Genomic DNA, 11025 nt, shown 5'->3' on the forward strand with positions numbered 1-11025 from the left:
AAGGTGAAAAAAAATAACAACAAAAAAACAATAGATAATTATATATATATTCAACCACAAGGGTGTACTAATGAGCTATGTGAGATAGAAAAAAAGTTTATCATAATAGTGGTATTACTGAAATGATATTATTTCAGTGTAGATAAGGGAAGGGCAGATTAAAATAAAAACATGACAGCCAGACAATCCACTGTATGAATCAACGGACTTGCATATGAATGGAGGGGAAATTAGTTGACTTTGATCTGTAGGGTAAGTAACATTAATGTGTCATGCAGATTACAGTTTTTTTGTGCTATTCATGTTTTAATGTTAACAAGGTACCCCAAAATGGTTTGAAGTAAGGTTTTCATTTTATTAGCTAAATGAAACTTGGAACGTGGAAATCAGCCTTGTTTGAATAGCAGGGATGAAAAGAATGTAATTGTAATGATCTCCAAAATTCGAATCATTAGGTCATCACACCGACATTACCATGGACGCTAAATAGTATATTGAAACCCATTGAGACACTTTTTGGCTGGGGGACATTATTTGGCATGACAGGCCCCCAAACGGCTAGGGCCCGCTCTGACTGCATGTGTGGGCATGGAAGTGGGTTGGCTGTGGTCCCTCATGGTGAGCTAAGATTTTTCGTGGCTCCACCCCTATCAAAGTTGCCCATCCCTGCTCTAGGTCAATGTGAGAATCAGAAATGGATAGCAATCAATAATGGATAATAATTTCTTATTCCAGATTACATGTCTGGCATCTATTATTCAGTTACTGTCCCATTTGGTCAATGCCAAGGGGGATGACAGGCACCCACACAATAAGTAACAGGGACATTGTTCCGTTCTAGACCTTTAAGCATAGTTGGTGATATTTAACTGTTTGCTACCCTTGATTTTTTTTTCTCCCACCACCAAATGACTAATTTGCTTGATCAATTTCCGATTATAAAAATTTACCACAGTAACAATAATATCGATCGTGACTGTGAGGCTAGCACGCTTACGGTGAAGCGCTTCTGTGTTGCGTGGCCTTTGAACCCATTGTTGTGTCGCGACTGACGTCAGTTCTATGTGCGAGACAGGCAGAGCGGCGTGCGCCTGGCGAGACAAAGGCGGCGGACCAGGGAACAGCCGGGATAAATATCCAGATACAATTGTCGGGAGGTATCTGCATGGGAGTAAAATGATGGACTACAAATCGATGCAAAGATCGACGGGCCGCTAAATGACTTCGACATTCGTCTGGAATAGAATTGTTTCAACAGCCTGTCCCTTCTCTTTCGTTTTAAACATTTTGTCCAACGCCCCCAATTGAGCTAGCTACTAGCTAGCATTAGAGCATTGGTAGCCACTCATCATTCCTTCAAGAATCAAACGAGAGGAACTCCATACAATTGGGAGGTAGCCAAAAGGTAATGTAACTTTGATATTTTATTCAAATATAAAATACACGTATTTGGATTAGACGTATTATTTGAACTTAAGTATTTTTGCTCGGCTATCCATCTAGCCAGCTAGCTGTGGTACTCCCAAACAAAGGGGACGACAACGTGACAGACTCAACTGTGGAGCTAGTTTGCTAGCAGATTACCGGTTTTCCAAATGTGATGCTCCCATTTCGGGATTAGACGGTCAGAATAGACAAAAGAAATTGCTCTAGTGTTGGTCAGTGTTATTGAATATTGTATGATGCATATTTCAACAAGAACCAAGCTTTATTTTCGCCACAGAACGCAACAACAAACAAACAAAGCAGGATAGGAGAAGGGTTGAAGGAGACGTCGCCCAAGTGTAGCAACACACTAACCTATTTATGAAACTAGCGAACTATGACATCAGATATGTTTAATAACTTTTAGTGCCTTTAATTTGTGTGTTTTCTAAAACGTATCTTGGCGCAACACGTTTTGTGCTGAAACTCCCTTTGTTGTGTCAATTTCCTAGAAAAGAGCGCTTTGCACACAGACGCCCCAAGATCTGATGTTCATCCTCTTGGACTATGCCTAGCCCTTTATTCCACCCCGAGATTATGGACCACGACATGGTAGTGAGCAGCCAGCACAACGGGGTCAGCCTGCCGCGAGAGACTGACCAGGAGTCCCGGGACGAGGACCATCAGGATGCGCTCCGCTTCGCCCTGGACCAGCTGTCATTTATGGCCCTGGAGAAGGTGGACTGTGGGGGCGGTGGTGGGGGGCTCGTTGACACGCTCGACGGGAACCAGGGACTGTGCTCCGGGAATTCCAACGGCGGTTATGTCGACCTGCAGATGCTGGAGCACCAAGGGGGTTCCCGGGATTCCCCGACATCCTGCTCCCCGTCTCCAGAGTACTATGGATCGGGCGGGTACCACATGACTGGCCCGCACTCTCACCCCATGCTCGGTGAACAAAGCTCAGTTCTCTGCAATCGCAAGAGGAGTGTCAACATGACCGAATGCGTACCTGTGCCCAGCTCAGAACACGTTGCTGAAATAGTGGGAAGACAGGGTAAGAATTCTGTATGTTTTCCACTTTTGTTTATCAATGTGGTTAGGCCGTAGCTAGCTAATTCATAAGGTATTCTAGTTATAGATGTTCAGAGTCTAGCCATTGCCAACTACCTCTCTCATAACCACATGAATGCATAGGACTGCCTTCCTTTGTTTGGATGGTGAGATATCTCATAAATTTTTCAGCGCCGGCTGGTGTTATTGAGACTTGGCCTTGATGTGTACAGTGGATGTTGTTTATGCGCTTCATAATACATGATCAAGAATGACTTACTAGCCTAATCTGCATGTCCTGACAAGTGTTGAGACAACTAAAGATGTTGTGTGTATGGGATACGAGTAGGGGGAGGGGTGGGTCAGACAAAGCAGCAGATTGTCGGGAGTCCGGACATGTCTAGCAGCCGGCAGGCACCAAACAAAAGAAACCTGTCGAATAATATTGATTTTAGCTATATGTAGGCCTCAAGTCACACATTTAAACAAAAGGCCGGGCGTTTACATTGAGGTACACGTTAAAAGTCGATTTTTAGTTATTTGTATATAGTTTTGCTCAAGCCCAACGCGAGTCTTTTGGGAGGTCCGATGCACAGAAACGGGATTGGGCGGTGTTTTCGCCCCGCATCCAGCCCCGTCGACCGCTCTCGTCTGGTTTCAAAATCCACCCATATTTTTTATCTCCGCACACTTAGCTCAATATTCACTACTAGTTTGCATACACACAGTGTCTATGCTTGGCGCAGTTGTGGCAACGTTATTGCATTGTTCTCTTTGTTTGAAAATGCCATGCTTTCTGCCTCCAAGAATGACATCACACACTCAGCACCCCATTGGTGGGTGAGCGTAAACCGTCCATATTTAAAGGAACAGTGCAGCGGTTCTTGAGTTAGCATCATTAATACTACTTGGCTAACAAGCTATAGGCTTTATATTCTGGAAATATATTTTAATTTGTTTGTTAACCAGTGAATGCAGTGTGGCAGATCATTTTTGGGCAGTTTTGTATATTGTTTTGTCTCCCCAACAAATTCCTCGTCTTTCAATAAATTAAAGCAGCAAGCAGGGGTTGTAAACAATAACAAAGCTGTTCTGTCCCTGTTTTGGTAACAACTTCAGGAGGGGTTGGAGAAATGTATCCACTCTCCAATTCATAGACAAGGGCTATAGATGCAAGGACAGGCCATCCATGATATCAACATTTTACTTTTAACTATGTTTGTTTTCATGTAATTTGTTTAAACATTGGAGTAAAATACGCTTATATTTTGGGTTCTCCTTGAGTGTGACAGTTTAACTAAGCTCATGGGGCATGTATAAGTTCTATTCATCAGGATTCAATGGGTATATACATAAATTCAAATATGGAAGTTGCATGCCGCTTAAAGTTAGTCACTGTATATACTGTTTAAATTATATAATTCATTTTCACATAGTTTATGCACAACCAATACTTTCCACTTAAATTCCCATTATGAGAATAATGAATACCTTAGAGGCCGCTGCCCTATATAGACTTGAAATCACTGGTCACTTTAATAATGTTGACATATTTTTCATTACTCATCTGGTGTATATATACTGTATTCTGTTCTACTGTAGTCTATGCCGCTCCGACATTGCTCGTCCAGATATTTATATATTCTTAATTCCATTCCTTTAGTTTAAATTTGTCTGTTTTGATATTACTGTTGGAGATAGAAACACATATTTCATTACACCTGCAATAACATCTGCTAAACGTGTATGTGACCAATAAAAACTCCCCCAAACAAAACTGGCAACACAAAAGTGTATATGCAATCTTCTACCCTTCTCTGTCCCAGGCTGTAAGATCAAGGCACTGCGTGCGAAGACCAACACCTACATAAAGACCCCGGTGAGAGGCGAGGAGCCTGTGTTCATAGTTACAGGGCGCAGGGAGGATGTGGAGATGGCCAAGCGGGAGATCGTCTCTGCGGCCGAGCACTTCTCCATGATCCGGGCATCCCGCTGCAAGGCTGGGGCCACGGGCACAGGAGCACCCGGGACAGGGGGAGTGCTCCCTGGACCCCCCCACCTGCCTGGACAGACCACTATACAGGTATGACAATCACAGTAGGAAATACAGCAGCTTAAAATGTTTTTTGTTTTATCATTTATTCAACCAGTTCCGTTGAGATGGTCATCTTTATTTTACGACAAGGGAGCCTTGGCCAGTAGTCAGCATCACAAGCACCTGTGGAGATATACAAATATCTGTTGGCTAAAATGTCCCTTCTTTGAATAGATAAAGTAGAGGCCATGATAATGTTTAACGTCTACTTTCATACACTTACTGCACGACCATTTAAATGCCAGTTCTTGCCAATTGCTTTACTGCTCTGCCAGTAAATGGCATGGTTCATCAACAGTTTTTATAGTTATGTAATTCCTCCTTGACAGTTTTTCATGGCCAGGTCAGGTGGTCTGGAAAACTCTCACTGTTAAGTATTTCCTTCCCTGGTGCAGGTGCGGGTACCGTATCGTGTGGTGGGGTTAGTGGTGGGGCCCAAGGGGGCGACCATCAAGCGCATCCAGCAGCAGACGCACACCTACATCGTGACGCCCAGCAGGGAGAAGGACCCCGTGTTTGAGGTGACTGGCATGCCTGAGAATGTGGACCGAGCCCGGGAGGAGATTGAGACGCACATCACCCTGCGGACCGGGGCCTTTGTGGACCTCCAGGGAGACAACGACTTCCACACTAACGGGACTGATGTCAGCCTAGAGGGCCTGGGCTCGCTGGCTGGGGGGCTGGGCGCTGCTCTCTGGGCTCGGGCCAACAACGCCCACCCTGCCCCTCCACCCCCGCCGCCTCCTCCACCACCCCCGCCCCCCATGGCCATGCACCAATCGTCTGGGAGGAAGCTGTCCTCCTCGGCCTCCTACCACCAGCACAACGGAGGGATGGGCTCTGAGAGCTACAGCGCCCCCAGGAGGGCCACCGAGGGAGGTAGCCCCACCAGCCCATTCAGCACTAGCTCCAGCAATGCCGGCGGAGGAGGGGGGTTCACCTTCGGGGTGACTCCACCCCAGGCCTCCCCTCTGAGGAGCTGGGCTTTGAGTTCAGCGCCTCCAACATCTGGGCCCCTTTCGTCAATGGAGGAGGAGGGAATATCCCAGGTACCTCTCAGAAGCAGCCTCTCCGCAGAAACAGCAGCGGCCTGAGCGGCGGTGCCATCACCCCCCGCCTGTCCCCCACCCTGCCCCCTGACGCAGTGGTGGGACCCCTGGATCATCCACTGGCCCGTCGTGCCCAAAGCGACCCACTCAGCACCCTCTCCTGGCTGCAGTCGGGCGGTGCCGGTGCAGGGTCCTTCTCTGGAGCATCTAGCTCCAGCTCCGGAGGGTCATCCACCGGTTACTCCTCCTGCTCAGCCTCCTCCCTGCCCGGAGGCTCTCCCACCGATTCAGAGGGCGGGTGCAGCGGCATTGGCCTGGGCTCTGGCATGCTGGGCCGGCTGAAGGCCGCGGCAGGCGCTGGTTCTGGAGGTCTGGTTGGCATGGGGCCAGGGGGTGTGAGCAGGGACTGCTTTGTGTGCTTTGAGAGCGAGGTGACAGCGGCTCTGGTGCCATGCGGCCACAATCTGTTCTGCATGGACTGCGCCGGACAGATCTGCCAGTCCGCTGAGCCCGAGTGCCCTGTCTGCCATACCACTGCCACACAGTGCATCCGCATCTTTTCCTAATAGTCCCCCCCCCCCCCCCTCACCCTCCCGAAGACAAGGGATGGTATGGGGACTGAGGAGGGGGCGAGAGGGGTAGGGGTGTCATCTTAAAAAAAAAACTGAACTTTACGGTCTTACTATCCGAGAGAACTGCAGTGGACCATCAACTGTGGCGGGACGGACGGACAGCAATGACCTTCTCCGCACATATGATGGACCACAATGATTACAATATTAGAAATGACACTATACGGATGTTGATTTAATGATAACTATAACAATAATAATAATAATGAAAATATTTCCAGACTGACTGATTTTGATTGGTTCTGCGGACTGCAGAAACAGTATGGTGGGATCAAGAGGTTTCACGGTGGACTTGTGTGGAAGGAAACCAGTGTCTTATCTTTCTTCTGGATTTTGTTCTGACCTGGACCAACCTTCAGGCCTGAATTAGCTCAGCCTCTAGGTTGCCAGGCTGTCTGTATAGTTTCATCCTCTCGCTTCTTTTTCTTCTTCAGATATCTCTGCCTGCTACTCTCACAAGCCTTTTCCTTTGACACTTTTGTACTTAATAGCAGATATTTTTCGACGGAGCTGCCAAGGCCTGCACTTTTCTACTCAGTTTCCTTTTCGATGTTCTTTGACAGGATGCAAAACGCTGTTTTTTTTTTTGGTCTTCTGAGTTCTCTCCTGTTCTTTATTTTCAGCTCTCTCTCGCCATCTCTCCTCTCTGATTCAGAGGGGTTGGGTTAAATGTGGAAGACACATTTCAATACAACTGACTAGGTCTCTCTTGCTAGCTAGTATAGTGACATAAAGGAAATGCTTTATGAGCCTGGAACTGACTTTAAAACAGGCACAGAGACACCTATCAGACAAAAACAAGCCAGAAGGCCCTCATAGATCTTATGAAGACTGAAACACTTAAGGTATTTATACTGTTCAAAAACTGATATCCAATGTTGTGGTTTTAATGACTAGTATAGGAATAATACAATGCTATTAAGTTATTTAAGGAATATCAGAACTAATGCCAGAGGTCAGTTACTCAGTCCCCCTTGGTCCTTCTTTCTCTCAACCCCTCTCTCGCTCTCTCCCTCTCCACCCAATCACTCTCCTTCAATATTTCCAGTTTTGTTTTTGGCCCCGTTCTTCCACTCTCTCTTCCCCCTGTGGAACTCAGTGTAGACACCAAGCCATCCATAACCCAGTCCACTTAGATCCTCTGTTACCGTTTGCTTTGGAGAGCTAGTGTATTTTTTTTTTAACAGGTCTTTGGCTTTTGACTAAAGTATGTTGCCCCTGACTCCCTACTCCCTGAACTGCATTGACGTTGAGTAGGATAAGATGGGTCTTGATGTCACACACACACAGGAGTGTCTCGTCCAATAGGGGTCTTGGTTAAGGGGAGGTGGCCCACCCCCAGTATTAGGGGCATCCGAATGAGCTGTCTGTGCCCTGAGCGACACATTGTAATGTTATTAGACCCCCCCTCGGGTTCCTCGATTTGAGGGATTTTTGGTCTTCCGCACCCCTGCCTCAACTCCCCCAGCAAAGCTCTTTATCTCCTCGTCCAACCTGGATCACCCCTCCCAAGTGACATTGTCACCCTAGGAGATCAATTTTGTGTTTCTATTTTTGTGTTTGTATTTTCACATCAACTGCCTCTCTTCCTGTGTTTTTAAGTATGACATGGTTGGTTTTGGTGTGACGGTACATGGTTGTTATATGCAGCCCTCTGAACGTACATGCGGATCTACTCCTAGAGTCAGACAAGCCATGGCAAACAAAATCAAAACAATGAATGGGAGAAGAAAAAGGGCTTCCTTGCGCGCACACACATATACACACTACATTTTCAGATGTTAACGTTGTTATTAGTGACAACAGCGAGAATAATCAACTTATCCAATATGGCAGCTAGTAGCTAGTTCATCCAGGGCTTCCAGACACTCAGTGTTCAAACCCCAACAGCTGCAGAATGTGTTGCTTGTTCTTTTCTCACTGGTCAGCACCAGCCCTTCTCAGTCATGTCCATCGCCTGTGAACAAATTAACAGAAGGCTCTGTTCCAATACTTTTCAAATGCAGCATCCCTTTCTACCCTCACACCTTCAGGTACTATCCACTGATCTACCATGTGTGGACAGGTGAAAGCAGGTTCTCTACTGGATTTTTCTCAATAATGTCACTTCAGATGAGTGACTACCTTCAGGGAGGGAGAAGGAAAGGATGCAGGGCAGCAGATAGCCTAGCAGTGAGAGCGTTGGGCCAGTAACCGTAAGGTTGCTGGTTCCAATACCCGAGCCAACAAGGTGAAAAAAATCTGTGCACGGCACTTAACCCTCATGTGCTCCATGGACAACATACTACTATGGCTGACCCTGTAAAACAACACATTTCATTGCACCCATCTGGTGTGTGACAATGAAACAGAGAATTTATACGTTTTTTTTTAAGAGAATGAACAGGCAATTCACATTGCTACAGAGCTCAAGTATAGTCTCTGCTTGAGGGTCAAGCCGGGCTACTTTTTAACAAACAACTTCTATGTCTGTGAGATGCCTGACTAAATGAGCTCGTCAAGTGAAGGGGACAGCGGCTTGACGTCGTAGTCTGTAATCTAATAATCGACCCTCCACATTTAACTACACCGCAATGCTCCCTACTTGAATGGCCCTTCATGTCCACAGATGTGGAGCTAGTAGCTGGCTGACTGAGTCATATTTCACTGAAGACTATAATGGTGCTTTGGTGCAACTCACTACTGACATAGATACCGTTTTCTACCGCAGCACCTCTCCCCCTCTTTTTTTAGGAGTTAACTGTATAACTGGCAACCCTGACCCCGCTCTCTCTCTCCCCTCAACGTGGGAGGGATCTGTGTAAACTGGCAACCCGTCCTTGCTGGGTCTGACTTTAAATGTTTTTAGTACAGGTTTTCTCTGCTCCTGCAGACTCAAGTTGGGTGCAGGGAAGGATGTGACCACGTCTTTTAAAGGAACAGATGACTGTTGTCACTTTTTTTTTTTGTGTTAAAAGGGTCAATCTTAAAGGCCCTTTTCCAGAACTGCCCATGACTTCTCGGTCACTAAAATGTCCAGAGTTGAATTTGCCAGGTGGTTCTGGTCTGGTTGTTTCACCAGGTCATGTACAGTAGCATGAACAGTTAAAGGATACAGAATATTCTCATATTGACTGCAGATAATTTTTTGCTGAATTTAACCCCTGACCCCCACCCCATTAAGGTTTGAAAACAGGGTTTATAGAGGGTCCTTAAGGAGTGACCTCTGACCTTTTTTTGACAAAGTTGGACCCAGGGGGAGCCACGCCCATCCGGGAAAGCCGCTCTCCCTGGAACTTCACCTTCCTATTTTGCTTTAATCCTTTAACAGAACCAAAATGTTATGTTAGCAAACAAGGTTTCAGGCCTGACTTGTGTATATACCCTGAATACAATCAATGGGATGTCATTTTCAAAAAGTTACCAGACTTAAGGAAGTTGTAGTTTTTAAAAACATGTAACATTATTTGTAGGTTAACCATGTGCATGTCTTCAAGCCATCAGGCATTAGCAAATAATTTTTCAGAGGAAAATAACTTTTTACACTTTATTTTTACAATTTATTTGCTTACCTAAATATCCCAGACAATAATGTGACCCTTTTTATTACTTCAAAATATTTTATTTTCCATATTTTTTTATTTTATTTCCTGTGTACAACATGTAGGCAATTTATAACAAAATTAGAAAAAATTATTGAAGAAATTTTAAAATTGAAATATATTTTATTTGAAAGTTTATGGACCTTTAACCGTGAGCAGGAACAATATATGCATATAATTTGAGCTGTCTTGACGGTTGAGAAATGTATCAAGAGTTTTATTTTTTATGCTTCTTTAATAAAATCTTGTTTTTGGTTTCATTTTTTTTACTGTAAAACAATAACCCTATTGTGATTGTTTTTTTCTCTCCACTTTTTATGGTTGGAATACTGCATGGCTGTGTGGTTACCTTGCATTCCAAACTTCCATCAAATCAGTGAGCCATTAGTCTTATGGACAGCCTATATAAACATATCTGAACCAATTATGCAAGATTTTAGTTTTGGGTTAACAGATTAGTGAGCTACATCGCTCCTTCAAGGACTGAATAGGATTGCTAATTTGGTGTGGTTCGAAAATGATACATTTATCGGTTGACTGGCTTGGTTAACAAAACTGAAGCATGGATGTCCATAGACTGCTTTCAGAGCAAAGTATAAAGTAACTTTTTTAAATATGGGTGAACTATCCCTTGCAGTAGGTCCCTTATTGTTCTCATTCCACCATATGGTGGCAGTAGATACTCATTGGCTAGATGCTATGAACGATGGTTGTGCATACAGCGGCCTAACAAAGCTCTCCCATTCAGAGGGGAGGCATTGCAGTTCAGTTGGCAGCTTGTAGATAGGTTTAGGATGAACAGTGTCTTTTTTACATGTGGTCATTGAGTATAACAGAATAAAGAAAAGGCAGTTTGTGACAAATGCCTTTTTAATAGGAAGCAGTTCACAACCAAGCTGCATTCCAACCCACCTTAATCCTTGACAAAGAACAATCAATCATAATGATAAACAAATTAGAAACATCCTCAAAAAATAATTCTCATGCGAATTCTGTGTACAAGGCTACATTCATATTGGTTAAATATTTTGTCTTCACAAGCCTTTTGAAAAATAAATGTTCACAATTCATTATCATTAATTTGGTATTCAGATAAGAAAAACAAGATGTCTGGTAACATCAAAGAGAAGTGTGCTGGTATGATGAATTTAATTTTCCTTTCATGCGCTGGTGTTTTTATTCACGGGGGT

At 44.7% G+C, this 11025-nt stretch overlaps 1 pseudogene; it reads left to right on the forward strand.

Moving 5' to 3' along the window:
• Nucleotides 1-1075: 1075 nt before the first annotated feature.
• LOC135558929 (RNA-binding protein MEX3B-like) lies at nucleotides 1076-10090 on the forward strand (annotated as a pseudogene).
• Nucleotides 10091-11025: the final 935 nt, after the last annotated feature.

The sequence above is a fragment of the Oncorhynchus masou genome, chromosome 17, assembly GCF_036934945.1.
Source record: "Oncorhynchus masou masou isolate Uvic2021 chromosome 17, UVic_Omas_1.1, whole genome shotgun sequence".
In the NCBI taxonomy this organism is placed as follows: domain Eukaryota; kingdom Metazoa; phylum Chordata; class Actinopteri; order Salmoniformes; family Salmonidae; genus Oncorhynchus; species Oncorhynchus masou.